This window comes from Aythya fuligula, chromosome 1 (assembly GCF_009819795.1).
Source record: "Aythya fuligula isolate bAytFul2 chromosome 1, bAytFul2.pri, whole genome shotgun sequence".
Lineage (NCBI taxonomy): Eukaryota > Metazoa > Chordata > Aves > Anseriformes > Anatidae > Aythya > Aythya fuligula.
In genome coordinates this window covers 190,488,393-190,504,840 of record NC_045559.1, presented here as the reverse complement: position 1 = coordinate 190,504,840, position 16,448 = coordinate 190,488,393, and the positions used below count along the sequence as shown (strand labels likewise).

Sequence of the window (16,448 nt, the reverse complement as noted above, 5' to 3'; positions counted from 1 at the left end):
CAGGACAGCACAGGAATTTTTTCATTTAACGCTGACAGGGAAACACTTCAAAAATAATTGTTTGCAAATGTCTAAACAGGACACAGCTACACTACACATCCCTGCAATGTGAACTCACAACATCTACATCAGTGAATTTTCTAATATAAGCATGTTTAATAATTATGTTTGTGGTCTCAGAGTCCAGTGTACAGTTTGGTCATGCATTATCAGAATATCTGCAGAAGGTGCACAGTGTTGTGGTGTACACATGTTACAATTACCTAAAGGGTATAGTATAAACACTGATTGCAGATATTATGTTTTTTTCTAAAAGTAAACACGGCCATATGCCATATTTTACATCAACCAAAATAAAAATTTCAAATATTATATTAATATGATTTATAAATTCTTCAATTAGAAAAAGAAAAAAAAAGTTTAAAAAATCTGAATTTCCAAATATCAATGGTGGTATAATCACAATGTGTGCTGTATGACTTTGGTAATGTGTTCCTATTTACTTAGCAGACATTTTAGAAAATGCAAACCCTTCAATGATAAATTATAAAGAAAATCAAGCGCTCTGGTACTTTTAAAGATAAGTACATTGACAGGGCATCAATAGCATTACACCGTGTGAGCAAAAATATATTTATGTTTCTCCACCTTTTCTTTTCAGACTCCCATGTAGAGCAGATAAGAAAAGCTACTAAATAACTGTCCTTTATCTCTTAAACCAAATGCAAGGAAACAGAAACTCAGACGTTCTGAATTACAGTTTGACTTTCTGCTTTATAGATCAGTGTTTCTTCCGTGCCAGCAGTGGGCTACTTGAAGCAATGAATTTTTGTCTGTAGTCATCTTACTGAATGCCTTAGAAACAATGCTGCTTCCTTTGAAGTCATTTGCACAAATCCTGCCGAATTAGTGGAGATGGGACTTTGCTACCTACGAAGATCACCTTCATCAATTACAATTGATGTTTATTTGCATCAATTCTTTCTTCTAGTGCCATGTCAAGTACCAGATTCCGTTTGGCTATCAGCCTCTTGTTTTATGTCAGAGCTCATTTGTTTCCTACAGCATTTTATCTCTACCCAAATCCCGTTGTTTTAAATAAATATTTCTATAACAAACCTATTCACAGTAAATGGGTTCCAGTAACTAGGGCACTCAGATAAACTTTTCAGGCTGTTTCTGATCCCAGTTTAAAACAAACCTCCCCCATCCATTCCTCTGGGAGAGGCTATTTTAAATCTAGATCATTTTCATGGACAAGAGCAGAGAGTTATCTTATTAGGCTCTCCTCACAGATCCACAGTAGAAGATTGGCAAATATCTTTTATTGATACATTTCTTTAGTGAATAAACATAAAAATTAAACTCATTTCTCATTCTTACTTCTGCTAAAGGGAAGATAAGTTTACTGGAAGTCCTTTATAACACACTGCTCAGCAGAATGACTTATTTCTGTTCATTTTCTCTCACTCAAATGGGAAAGCACCAGGAAGCCTTTAGGTGGATTACTCCCTACAAATACAAATGCTTGTAGAATTACATGGGAAAAGATCTGTTAGGCTTTGAACTCCCAAGGCATTTTTTTATGAATCATACAGCACTTCTTTTAAAGCAGTAAATCTCATATGCTTTTTAATATATGCAGAGATCAGATGTTTGTTGTGTTGTTTTGTTTTGTTTTGTTTTGTTTTTTTAACTCTACAACAAATTATCAAATACTGATTATCTGTACAATTTTCAGTTTGGCATCTGCAATACACAAACACATGAAGACACCCCAAAAATGTTAATAACATTTCAGCTTCTTAAAAAATGAAATCTGCTTTTCCTCTGCATGTAATCCTTCTGCTTCCCCAGTCATGTGCAAAAGCTCTGTTTCAACAGCAACCACTAACGTTTGCTGTAATAATACACCACAGAAAGCAATTAACAGAGGGAAGCAGAAGGCTGTCTCTAATCTGGCAGGTAGCTATTTCTGGCACGTGTCTGAATATCACCCAGCCAGAAAAAGTGCCACACTGAAGTCACCTTTCAGGAAAGGACCCTAAGCAGAAAAGTGCTCATGCTTAAAGAAGCCTCCTTGGCATCTGCTACTGTGAAGACTATACAAGGAGGTACAAATTTACAGTGGTGTGTCCATGAATTCAGATGACTCACTACAACAAAACATCATTTTCAGATACCACGCTGACATGACTGAAGAGCTGAGACTCCTGAGTGCGAGCATCAAGCAATGACAGTGCAGTAGCTAAAAGTGTTGTCTAGGATAGATGGTAACATATTGTGTCAGCTGCCTTCAGTTGGTACAGTGCAGGGGCACAGAGCAGCACACATACAGAGGCAGGTATATGGAAAAGCCATCCCTGCCTGCACAAACCTGCCTGCAGAACAGCAGGTTGCCCCTTGCATCTGCAGGAGCTGTGGGGGCTGCAGGTCCCAGTCTTTCCAGGTGTTTCTGCAGGAACTCTTGGATCCACACAACTGAACTCCTTCACCTTTCCAAACAGACTGGTCACATGCATAGTCCTCCTGAGAAATGTGCCCTGCCCATGCTAACTCTTGACCCTCACCCAGGAAAAGTCTGGGAGATTATTAACTTGCAGTAGCCAAAATCATGCCAAGGAGTATCTCACAATTAAGACTACAAACAATTGCTTCACAGAGCCTCTGGATGTTTCCTGTCAGTGCCCAGCTTGCTAGCCAACATACAGTCAATTATTATGTGGTCTGACCTCCACAGTCCAGCTGTGGACATAGAAATGTGGTTGTGGTGGACTAGATGAGAAGAGCACACAGCAAAAGAAGAGCGAAGTCAGTATCCTGGTCTGCAGAGGCTGTCATGCAGGTGAGGAGAGCACAAGAATGGGTGAGAGGGATAGTGCAGGGTCCCATCAGGGCACAGGATAGACATGCTGTTTATTTCACATGTAGCCCGATCATTTACTGATTAATAGAGTTCATTTATAACAATACTCTACAACATGTTGTTATTCTCCATCTCAGCTCTGTCTTTGGACGGGAAGTAGTGTTAGCTATTTGCTAATACAGATGACTGATTTCCTTCAGCAATGCTCAGCTGCAACAAGGCTGGGACTGGCAGAGCTGAACAAAAGCATTTGTGTAATAATTAGAGAAAGCAACAATTCTGCTGCAAGATTTAGGCAGGCAGCAGTGGTCTTCACTCAGCTGAGATACCAAAGGCTGAGCTCTGAAATGGAGCTGTCTGATGAGAAAAAAAAAAAAAAAAAAAAAAAAAAAAAAAAAGAGTTTGTCCAGATCTACAACATCCCTTTCTCAGCCTAATCAGTCTGGAGGCAGCTAAACTTTTGTAAGGGCATTAACTTTTAACCAGCAGCTCATGCTGTGGGAGAATTTTGGATAATTTCCATGCCCCAGGGACCCTTGGGAGGTTGCCTTCCTGCTGACACTGCACAGGCTTGTTGTCCCACTGCAGGGGAAAGCTGCAGCACTGCTCAACCACAAATAGCCCTTGGCACCAGCAAGGCTCGGGCACTGGGTAGCACTAGCAGCAGTGACTTGGCTCCTTGTTCACAGCTGGTCAGGCTAGATCAGGTAAGAGGTTGAGCTAATCCACATTTTGCAGGAAACACCCTGCAGGGTATTTTGGAGTTACCTGTGCCACTATTATGTTTCTGGACAATACTTAAAACAGAAAGCTCAATATGCAGTATGAAAGATCATTAAAGTTTCACCCAGCATGACTATCCCCATATCAATACATTCTTTGAATGAACATTTAATATCAAGAGCTTTGGTCACAGAATATTTTGTAAAGGACACTTTTATGTGTGGAAACAGACCAAATGATCTGCAAGATATTGTCATTTTCATGAATTTGGACTCCTCACTCAATGTCTGCTTCCCTTGACAGATTGCAGGTTAATTCTGTGTATATTTTCAAAGAAAAACAAGCACATGCACACTAAAATTATTTTTTTAATGAGATATTAATATTTGCATTAAGGTAAGATTAACCAAAAAAAAAAAAAACTACTTTGATTAAGATATCTTGGATCTGTCTCATTTTCTTAGTCATTTCTTGGTCAGATTCTCATTGACTCCATACAAATTTTTTATTCTGACCCAGTGGTTACTCAGACTGGCATCTGATGATTTCACTGTAAATCCTGCCACTGAAAAGAGACTAGGACTTGGCTGGCCTACAAATAGCAGTTTGAAGCTGAAAACATATCCAGAAATAAACATTTGAGGGGGTATCAATCATTTGCCTCATAATTTTGAAGAGCTGTACTTTGTCATAGGTAGAAAACAATGTGTTAGTCATTTCTTATTGTCAATTCATTGGTATTTTGTGGAAATTCACCAAAATGAATACTACAGTCTCTACTTCCACAGTCATTATAGAAATGAATCTTAAAATGTCAATCAAATTAACACATGCAAAAAGAAAGATTATAGGTTTGTTTAAGTCACAGTTTGTTGAGTGGTAAATGAATTTTGTATAGGAAAAGAAGTTGTGTGTTTGTTTGTTTAAAAAAAAAAAAAAAAAGAATTATTTATGATAACCTCTTAAGAAAAAAAATAAAAAATAAAAAAAGCAATACGATATTAACAAAGTTAAAGCCTCCTATTCAGAAAAAAAAATCTACTTCCTTGAACACGCCATATGGACAGCTTCTGTTACCAAAAGAGTACCATGCTCAAGACATTTGTAGGATCAGTCACCAAATTTATTTTCTGCAATTTAACATCAAATTAAAGACTGTATTTTGGTCTCCTTACTCAAAATAATATTTCTCCCAAAGTAATCATATTGAAACCAGGCTTATGAAAACTGGTAAGACAAATCAGGAAGTAAAAATGTACTTATCCCACACAAAGCTATCAGATGTTGGTTTAACAGTATCAGTATAATATACTTAGATCAGAATTTTAACTTAATTTATTTTATCAGTTTATCAGGAGATCCTGACCACATCTGCTGGCACTTCTCTTTGCTTTTTACTCTTAGACAAACCTCACTACACCAACACGCACTAAATGATTTGTAGGGTTTACATTGTTGTGGTTGTTACAGTAGTTCCACAGAATATTCTACTTAAAACAAATTTGAATTTCCAGACAGCACAACGGGCAGGCTGGCAGGATGATCCTGCAAGTCTTGCTAGTCCGCTATGATATCCCTGTGTGTTGACCACCATCAGTGAGCCCATATATGATTATATGACACCATGGGAAAAAACAGAATCAGAGCAAATAAGTCAGCTATTTTTAAATACTGTTTATGGATTTGTCAGTGTTATTCCCATGTCCCCAGAATTCTCAGCGGAGTTCCCCATCACCCAAAATGGCTCTGAACGCCTTTCAGGACCCTCTGATGCTGCTGAACATAGCTAGGAAACCTCTCAGATAGTTCTGCATTTTTGGCTGACAGAAAATATTCTCAGCTATTTTATCCCCGTATTCCCAGGAACAAATGCCAGAAACTCTATGTTCAAGACACAGAACAGAAGTTATCCAATAACTGAATCTGAAGCCTTCATGAGCAAAGAGGAAACAGACTGTATCATCAGTCTACTGAGATGAACGAGAAAAATTGATGCCCTTTTAATGATATGCTTTATGCTTCTTCCAAGTGAAAATTTAACAACACTGTACAGCACTCACATCATTGCCATAGTCAGTATTTTACAGCACATTTTTACTTTAAAATGAAAAAACAAATACTATTCATTGAAAAAAAAAAAATCTTTCAATACCAAGTATCTCCTTTTATATTTGCTTTTATATTTGACAAGCACTAGTATTTTTCCCCTTAGGTTTCAGTGGAGCTGAAATAAGCACAGACTTTCCTGTTCTTTTTTTGGTAGCTCTCCTTTAATTGGTATAATAAAACTCAGGGAATAGGGGATCTCTCCATTCCTTTTGCCTGACTTTTGCCAGGTGAAATGTCCATGAAGGCAGAAAGTACTTTCAACGGGGAGTCATCCAAAAACCTGCACTGCAAATGCCTCAGAGCCACAGCAAGCACAGCCGAGAATTATCCCCAGGCGTAATCCATTCAAACATTCCCTCGGCTGGAAGCCTTTAGGCAACAAAGCAGAAAGCACTGAGGGTTTATGGAAAAAAAAAAAAAAAAAAAAGCATAAGCTCTTTTATACATAAGTAAATATATAGAGAAGGCCTGCATGGATGAACAAGGAGCTCCTGGGCAAACTCAAACAGAAAAAGGAGGCCTACAGAGTGTGGAAGCAAGGACAGAGAGCCTGGGAGGGATACAAAGACCATGAGCGTGCAGGGATCAGGCTGGAAAAGCCAAAGTCCTGGTAGAATTAAATTTGGCCAGGAACATCAAGGGCAGCAAGAAAGGCTTTTCTAAGCACATTGGTGATAAAAGGAATACTAGAAATTTTGCAGTCCCACTCTGGAAGGAAACAGGAGACCTGGTAACCTGGGATATGGAGAAAAAGGAAGACTTGGAGAACTACAGGCCAGTCATCCTCACTCCTGTGCCCAGCAAAATCATGGAGCAGATCCTTGTGGAAACTATGCTAAGGCACATGGAAAATAAGTAGGTGACTGGTGACAGCAAACATGGCTTCACTAAGGGCAGATCATACCTGACAGATCTGGTGGTCTTCTGCAATGGGGTTACAGCATTGGTGGATAGGGGAAGAGCAAATGACATCGTCTACCTGGATTTGTGCAAAGCATTTGTCAATGTCCCCCATGATATCCTTGTCTCTAAATTGCAAAGACATGGATTTGATAGATGGACCCACGGGTGGGTAAGGAATTGTCTGGATGGTCACACTCAAAAAGTGACTGACATATTGGCCCTTCAACAGACACTATTATAGGTCTCTGAAGTTATCACCACTTGAATTCTTCGCCCCGTAAAATACCTGCTTAAGGAATGGATTTATTAATAGATTCCTTGCAGATTTGTGATCATTCTTCAAATTCTCTCAAACAGCAAAAGCCAAACATTTTTATGCTCTAAGCTTTTATTTTATGAATTTTCAGGAGTAGTTATCTCTGTAACCTGTCAACATATGCCATCTTTTTTAAATACTTTGATAATTATATCTGTGCTGTCTTAAGGAGGATCCACTAGAGCTATATTTTCATCAGAATGGACATTTTAAAGCTACCAGTTCAACATTTGAGGAAAGTACTAGACTGAAATACTAAGACATAATCAGATTCTACCAACTCCAGTCATGAATACAATCTACTAAAACCACTGGCATATTCATAAGAAAATACTGTGGGAAAAACATAGCAATTACTTGCTAAAATCTTTTTTTATGAAGATCAAAGTATATCCTTACAAGCACAACGTCTCTAGACCTATGACTAAGGCAAAAAGGATTCAATCCTTAAATTTTCAAAGAATAATAAAGGTGATGCAAAAAAAAGAAAATGACATGTATATTCTTGTTAGAGCTGCACAGATCCTGTTTTGCTAGTGATCCCACAGCTGAGAATATTTACTAAAAAGCTGCTGTACATCATGAACAAGCAGATCAATTCCAGCTCTTAGAAAGAGTGACAAGTATAAAATAAGTTATCCTCACAAGGGAGATAGGAACTGTATTGGTCAAAGTGTTCAACATAATGTTTAAAAGCTTCTTCACCTAAGATTGAATTTTAAAATGCTTACCTCTGCTCAAGGTCTGAAAGTAACGAATGTTTATTATTTGCTTGTACTCACAAAGAGGAACAAGTTCATTCTGTTTTGAAACAATACAGGGGGAAAAATATGTCTTAGGAATATCTCACATCCCTGTCCTAGGTCTGTGGAGAAAGGACGTTTGATTTTCTTTTCAGATATTCATTCTCAATCCTCGCTTATAAAAGCCAAAAGTTAATTTCAGAAACAAATAAAATACATATTATTTTATAGGTTAACTGATTTCAGTTTCTTTAACCAAAATGACACTGATTTTTTAACAGATATTTCTGGCTGAAGAGAAGGTGAATAAGCATGCTTATAAAAAGCAGACTAAAAAAAAAATATTGAGACACTACAAAAAAAAATGAGTCAACCTCAAGACAGGATTCTGGATTATTTTATTCTTTTTTTGCCTATAACAGCCTAGCACAGTCAGGAAAACCTCAACACATCCTTGTGTTCCCTCTAAGCAGTAATTTTGTGGTTTATATAACTCCTACATCTAGTACATTGGTTACTGAGATAACTTCTGTCTTTTTTGTCTTACCACATCCTAAAAACCCACATGTGATGCATGGACATTCCCACATCAGCAAATCCACAGGCATCCTCGCACTGGTCTCCCTGGCTGGGCTGCACATTTGAATGATGACTCCATCCTCAGCAGTGTAAAGGGCTTACCCTTCCTGAGAGAGTACTCGTGGCTCCTCAACATGCTTTTTCATCACTGCAAAGGGTGTGCTAAAATGCTGATTAGAACTGCTGGCAGGGACTGCTTGCCTGGCAACAAGTGATCTTCTGTTATTGAGACCACCAGCCATTGCCCCTATAAGACTGAGGAGAATAGAGCAAGGTAAATATCACACATTTCTGGTAATACTGAAAGGCAGCATACATGACCCAGTCAAATTCATTCATATCACACCACCTTCTACTCTGCATCCACTATGGTTACCATCACTGCTCAAAGGTAAGAGCAACACTGCATCTAAGTATTAGCAAATCAGCACCTGCCTTCTGCAGATCACATCTGCAAGTCTTGACTTGCAAATCACTATTGTCTTACTCTTTTATACAACTGCTAATTGTACTTAGTAGGGCAACATGCAAACTAACCTAGGTGTTACATCGTGGTAGCATTCCTTTCAACCTTACCACCTCAAAATGTATGATATCTCATTCAATTACATTCCCAGAATGGAAAATGAATCAAAAAGAGGTGCAAATCACATGCAAAGAAATTTGCTGCCAGATATCTAATCTTCTTGGATCCATGACCTGGCAAAAGAGCCACGAGGTTCCTGTTCTGTGGGGAGTCCCAACACTTCAGACCTTTGCTTCATTGGAAATAAAGCATGCTCAAGATGCATGAACAGTGAGCATGAGAAAATTAATGTATTTAGAATCACTTTGTGCTGTCTACTACAACACAAACTCTGAAGACTAAATATTTAGAATAACAGAACATCCGAGTTGGAAGGGACCCACAAGGACTATCAAGTCTAACTCAATGGACTCAACGAACTCAAATGACCATCAAGTCATCTATTTGTAAAATAAGATGTGAGGATCCAAGCCAAATGGTGCAAAACAGGTCCAAAACTATTAAGCCACACTGAAAATCAAATAGGAAGGGAATCGCATTGTCCTCATTTGAGATGACATCAAGCTTTCCCCTTTCTTTTAAAGGCCACTTCAGCCTTTGCAAAGAGACTTGGAAAAGGAGCCTCTGCTTGAGTACACACATTGTCCAGTTACAACTGGCAGGACAGAATGGAGGAACGTAAGGAGTGATTGAACATCTTTAATTCAACTATGCCAAGGAAAATTGCTTTTTTTGACATCTCACCTATCCAGATTAGAGGACTATGATGCCATGAAAAACACAGTCACTCTTGAACTCATGAGAAAATGAGAGAAAGGATAAAAATACATTGTAAATCACCAGTAATTCAGTTTAGTCACCAGAAGAAACGGGTAGAAAAAATGCATTCCTGAAAATCAAATGAAGTTGTGCCTGAGTATTTTGATTATATAATGTAAAAATTAATGAAATGCTTTTTTTTGTTTCAGTTATGACAGTGTGTAATTTAGAAACCTATTCAAAAGCTTTCTATCAATTAGAGAAAGGTGGTCATTTTCAAATAAAAGTAGTTTTCTTATCATGAAAAAATAATGCAAATCATAAGACAGGAGAGTTCACTATGGAGTCAAATTGGTTTAATAGCCTCTTGACTCCAAGAAATAATTTCCAAACAGCTTCTTTAGTTTTCATCTAATGGAAAGGAGAAGGGAGAATTTTATCTTTAGTTAGTTATACTTCTACAGTCCTATCACTGAAAACATTTTAAAAATGACATTTTCATTGGCTTGTCTTCAAGAAGAAATATTAAAAACTCTGGGCCACTTTCACATTGTTATTAAAGTTCTCCAATGCAGAGCCACTAGTGAGATAAGAAAGTCATGTCATCTATTGTTTCTCATAACCCATAATGGTCCCTAGTAGCTGTCAAGACAGCCAATCCAATTCATCTTGGAAACCATCAAAGTCTAAACACATTTTGACAAGTAAACGGGTGGGATATTAGCCTCAGAAGACAGTGAAGATACAATTTGATTCTGAGAGCTCCAGGAGTCTACAAAGCAATGGGAGCTAAGTGTCAAAGGCTGACTGACTGTGAAGAAATCAGCTCTGTGAAAAATTAGAATTTCTAGATCATAAGTGACAGATGTCCCTCTTGCTAGAATGATTTTCAGGCTACTTCATTTGAATTTCATTAGGAGAGAAGGAAAAACACTGTTATAGAGCAAAAGCAAAACAGTTCAAGACTGGGGGAGCAGGGATGGTGTTTAAATTAGCCTCCCAATGACAGGACTGATCATTTCATCCACTTGGTCCAGAATATAAATAAACAGTAGCAGATAAATAATAGAAACATTAGAAAAAAAGGGGACAAAGTACTTCCTGATTTTTAAAAGTGTTATTTTTTACACACATTTTCTAATGGTCAACAAACACAAAAGGAAAGTGCTGTGTTGAAGCAATAGGCAAGTAGACTTATAGCACACAGTGTCCCCACTGACCTAGATGAAGGCAGCTAGTGCCAGCAACCAGAGAGGTCTCATCCTCATACAGTTTCTGGTAAATCAAATCTCACTCCCACAGGATGCTATGGGAGCCAACAGTATAAACTTCCCGTGGTTCAAACAGGGCTAAACAAAATTATCGAGGAGTAGTCCTGCAGAAGCACCACCATCTGGATGCCACTGCAGTAGGGTGTGCTTTCATCCCTGGGGAGCTAAAAGCTGGAAGAGTGTATTAAAGAAAAGAACACTGCAAGCTTGAATTTTTTCGTATTTTTTTTCATTAAGCATCGTCCAACAGTCACTCTGAGAGTCAGGTTGCTGGACTGGATGGACTTTTGTTCTGATCACACGTAGCAAATATATAGAGCTAAGTGACTGAAAGGAAATATGTGACCTAAAGACAGCAATTCCTCAAACTGTGGAAGGACTAGAACTACTCCATAGTTAAACAGGACAATGGAAATGAATGGGAGAAATTGAGAAATTCCCACTGACCTCTACTGAATCAGCCTAAATTTTAAAATTAACAGTTTTTTGTTAATTAACATTTTAAAAATTCTGGCCATTTACTGCATGTCTATCTATGCATTTTAGAATCTAACTTTCTGGATATATATATATATATATATTTGCTATCTTGGCTCTGGACTGATTTATTTTTATCTATTTATGAATTTATTTAAATCAGTACACTGGGACAAATTCCTCCTGGTGCAGTCTAGCTCATCTACCACAACCATCTCCTCCCCACTAACAACAGGTGAGGTGCTTGCTTGGACAGCCTGTGTGATGGGTAGAGCTATAAAAAGCTGATGCTTCCATTTTGCTGGACATTTTATCATTACAGAGTTGGTGTTTCTTGAAAATCTGAATAATACGTAGTATGTGGAACTTCTTGTGATACAAAATTTTCAGAGGATGTTTTTTGTCGAAAACAATGTTTCATGTTTTTTAAATGTTATTGTGTTATAATTTATAATGAAAAAATACATTTCTTAATAAAAAGTCTAAAATAGTTGTCTAAAATAATTTAAGTCTAAAATAATTAAAGAAAATATTCTAACACACACACACACACACACACACACACACACACACAAAAGTTAATTTCCAGAACAATATTTTTCCGAATTCCTGGGGAAGTTGTCATTTTAGTAAAATGGCATATTCAAATAGAAATCATTCTGCCAGAAAAATTCTGGCCACTTTATGTAACACAGCTTTATAAGGCAGCTTTATTCTTAATAGTTCTCTGAAATAAAGAGTATGCAGGCCTAACAGTAAGTCAAAGGCCAATGAGTAAACTTATACAAAAGATGGAAAAAGGCTGTTAGTCTGATATGTGGGTGCAGACACCCCCTGTGCTTTGCATGAGCATCTCTAAGTGCTGCCCCAGCCAGATGCCTAGCAGGCAGGACCCAAGGAGGGCTGGGCAGAAAGGTGGCAAAAAATCAAAAATGCATTTTGAATTGTTACAGTAAATGTTTGCTCCCGGAAAGAGAGATGTAGAATGAGTTTCCTTAGAGAGGTGAAACTGCAATATTTATGATCTTGTTGTTTAGGGACAATAACATGGAAAATGTCACTGCATGCAAGTGAAGCTCTCCGGTTTAAAGCAAAAAGATAGTAAGTAAAAATAAGTGTGAAGTGTGAAATTTAACAGAATGTTAATATAAGTAGAGCAACAGGGCCCTAATACTCCTTTTCGCACCTGGGAAGTACCATATCATAAATACCAAATATTAATAAGAATTTTGTTTCATGAGAAAAATGGAAACTTCAGATGCCAATCACATAAGTTCTTATACATCTAAAGAGTTGTATGTATACAAGGAAATCCGATCTAAAGACAGTCACAAGTGCTCATACAGCAAATTTTGAGCAAAATAAGATCTAGAAGAAAAACAAAGCATTAATGTGAGTAACCTGAGCACTAGAGACAACAAAATGGAAGGAGAGAAGAAGGGAGGAAGGAGGTAAACCATCACATTCTGTCTTATTCTGTATTAATTGGTATGATTCAGTTCTTATTCTGTTATTCTCCACATACTTACAAGGGTGTTTGCAAACCTACAATAAATTCAGGTAAAGTCAGTGAGACTGCTGACCTAATAAATTTATACAATTGCTTACTGTTTTACAGGATAAACATTTTCACTATTCACATGTCCTTTAAATGTGTCCATTGTATAATGGAGGCTGAATTATCAGCCAAGAAACATCAAAATATTAGAATTATTGCTCAGAAGTATGGACTGCGTTGAAAACTGGGATTAAAGCTATAGTGTCCACACTGTTTCAGATGGGTAGTTCATTTTTCTGTTTGGTCCGATTCAGCTGGTGACACATAAAATTAATAAAACTTTGCTGATATATTGATGCATTTTAATATCTCTGTGAAATCCTGAGTAGAATTTAGACACTGCTTTAAAAATTCTGATCTCATAATGTTAGAATACAGTGAACAATGAAACAAAACATCAGTAACAGGAAAAAGAAAAATCTCTTAATGGAGCACTTACCAAATATAACGTTTGTTGTGAAAATTCAGACAAACACTGTTGGATGCTTTAAAAGACTAGAAACACTTTTTTGCCATGAGTAACATTGCATCTACGCAAGTGAAACAATACAATTAATCAAATACCCTGAGGAGCTAAACCCACCACTCATGCATAATTCTGCAAGTTGTTTTTTAAGAATTTTTTGTTTGTAAGCTGGAAGAAGTATGCATTTTCTCCAGAATCAGCTGCTAGAAGACAGCAAAGAAAATAGTAGTGATTGGTCGGAAATTTAATAAAATATGTTTCTAAAAAAAACCTATTTTTTTAGTGAACTAATGTTGATAACAAGATGTATAGGTAAATTTTGAATACAACAAAGAGATGCAGGAGTCATTGTTCTAAGCCAGAAAACATTTGCAATCTTTACTTTGTCCCCTTTATTCATAATTTATAAATCACTGCTTACAAAACCCTCTAGGAATCAGTTGAAATCCAAGCTTGCTGTTGCAAGTTCTTGAAATCCAGTTCTTGCTGTTGCTTTCTTTTGACTATCTTAGGCTGTGCTTTGGCAAAGGTGCATTTGCAACTCAGCAGCAAATTCAACCCATTGCCCCAAAGCTCACAAGCCATAGCTTAGAGGTTTAGCAATCCAAGCCATTTATTTCAGTGGTTCAAACCTCGAGGGTTGTAACAGATGACCTCCCTTCCAACCTAACCATTGTGTGATTCTGTGTAATAGCAGTGAACCAAAGTACCATTTGTATACAAGAGACAAGTACTAAGCATCCTGAAAGTCAGGACAGGTGTGTTTTTTTAATTTGTCTTCCAGGTGCTGAGTTAAGGAAAGATCACGATCTGTGACTTAGTTTCATCTGAACACAGAGCTGGAGTCAGAACTAAATGAAAACTATTTTGTTATTCTGTCTTTCTCACTACAAGGCTTAAAAAAATAATCTAAATTATGTACTGAAATGAAGATAAAAGTGCTTTGAAGAGAGGCTGAAAGGTCTTGTGTTCATCACAAAGCCTTTTGAAACATTTTTTTTTTCTTCTTGAGGGACTACTGACATATCTGAGCAGCTTAAAAACTGGAGCAGTCATCTGAGCTGCACCGCTTCAACTGATATTTAAAGTAACCAAGTCTGAGAACTGTTGAGGTCAGAGGAGAGTCAGAACTTTCTAAAAAAGATAAATAGCTGTAAGTGGGATGCAACTCCAGTAAGAACTGAATAAATGTGTGACAGAAAAATAGGGAAATATGTAAACCAGTCACTGCCAATTTTTTTGGTGACCCGGCTTACAGCACTGGCCTACTGGTCCAACACTCAGCTTCCAAACAAGTACTGAAAAGTTCTAATATGAGCTTCTTGAGTGCCCTGAGCTCTGGGAAAACGGCATAGTATGAAGTTTCCAAAGCTCAGTCTATTTTATTTTATTTTTTTTAATCCAAGAGAAAATTAAGGACTTGAGCATGAGGTATTGCCATGTCATTCCACTCAAAATCTATGAAAGCAAGGCAATTATAACCATTTTGAATCTGTGCAACCTCTCATTTTGGGGGAAAAAGAAATAGAAAAAAAAAAAGTATCTAGCAAAATACATCACATACTGAACTTTGTTTAATTGCATAACTACTCCCAGAAACGTTTAGAAAATACTTATAAAATGAGTGACCCAGAAGAGAATATCTCTAAACTGATGTTCTCAAATTAATTCCCATGCCTGCAGCCCAACATTTACCCCATGTCCCCTGCACCTTGCTATCAACATATTCTCTTTTATTTACACCTTAATTTTCAAAACACAATTTTTCTCATAACTACTGGCAGAAAAAGGATTTATTTTACTGATATTGCCTTTTTATTGTCTCTACACATAACGTTAAGATGGGGAGTGTCACTTTCCTGAGTGGCACTGCTGAATCAATGCATGACTCGCCAGTAAATACACATGGTACAAAACAAGGAAATAATGCAATCACAGAATCACAGAATCGTCTAGGTTGGAAGAGACCTCCAAGATCACCTAGTCCAACCTCTGATCTAATACTAACCAGTCCTCCACTAAACCATATCACTAAGCTCTACATCTAAATGTCAAGGATGTGCAAGGATGCACTCAAGTCAGCACAGCTCAATGGTACAGAAGCTTTTGAAATCTGAGTTGCTTCCTAAGCCAGCTGCTACAACCCACCTCCAGCAAGCTCCACTTCCTGCCACCTCTCCTGGGAGCAAGCCACAGGTGTACAAAACCTGTCCAGCTAAGAAAGTGAGTTTGTTTGTTTGATTGTTAACTTGCAATTAGAAAAACTATGAGTTAGCACAGACATGCACCCTGTCCTTCTCCTTCCTCTTCAGAGGGATCTAGAGCAGATTCTGGGAGAGCAGAAGGTTGACAAAGAGCTGGGACTCTGCCTCTGGGCAGGAGAAGACAGCTGAGAGGGATGGCTCAGGGAAGGAAGGAGCATGGCGCAAGCTTCTTTCAAAAGAGGCTACCATGCCAAAAGGTAGCTCAGAACTAACACTTCTGCACTTTTCAAATAATGTTTCCTTTTTGTAATTACAAGTTAGGGTGATTTTGAGGACAGATTCTGAAAAATAAACTCCTCTTGGTTTTAAGCAGGTTGAATCACATCAGTTCACACAAAATGAGAAGCACTGGTTTGCTTTGCTTGAGGGAACATGTTTTCAGGGAAAAATGCAGCAGAAACTTGTTTATTGGTGCCAAAAGCAGTGCCAAAGAGAAGATGGAAAAAAAAATACTGCTGATCAAAGTGCTCTGTTTCGAAGAGAGACCAGAAGTCAACATGCAGTTATCACAGGAGCCATTCTGACTCTGTCCCAGTATAGGTTGCAAAACAAAAGTGGAATTTCTCTAGCCATATCCACATCTTCTGAATCGCCTATGTGCCACCTGTAGGCAGAACTTAGGTGTCTCAGTGTCCGGTGTGATTAAAATTGACTATTCTTTGGCACTTACTCTTTAAAACCTTGAAAGTCAATAATTTTTTCACTTGGGCAGCAATATTTCCAAGGCACCCAAGCATCGGCTTTCAATGTAAGAACAAAGTAGAAGTACTTTGGTGGTAAAGATGGAATCTAGCTCAGCACCAAAAAGTTTTCCCATAATTCAATGATATATATAATGATAGAAGGCAAACACCATCCAAGTCTTTGTAGTCTTTGTGGAGGTCTGAT

At 37.7% G+C, this 16,448-nt stretch overlaps 1 protein-coding gene across 1 annotated transcript in view; it reads right to left on the bottom strand.

Moving 5' to 3' along the window:
* The window catches only part of GUCY1A2 (guanylate cyclase 1 soluble subunit alpha 2), a 156,082-nt gene that overhangs the window by 103,411 nt on the left and 36,223 nt on the right, over positions 1–16,448 (bottom strand). The window lies entirely within an intron of this gene.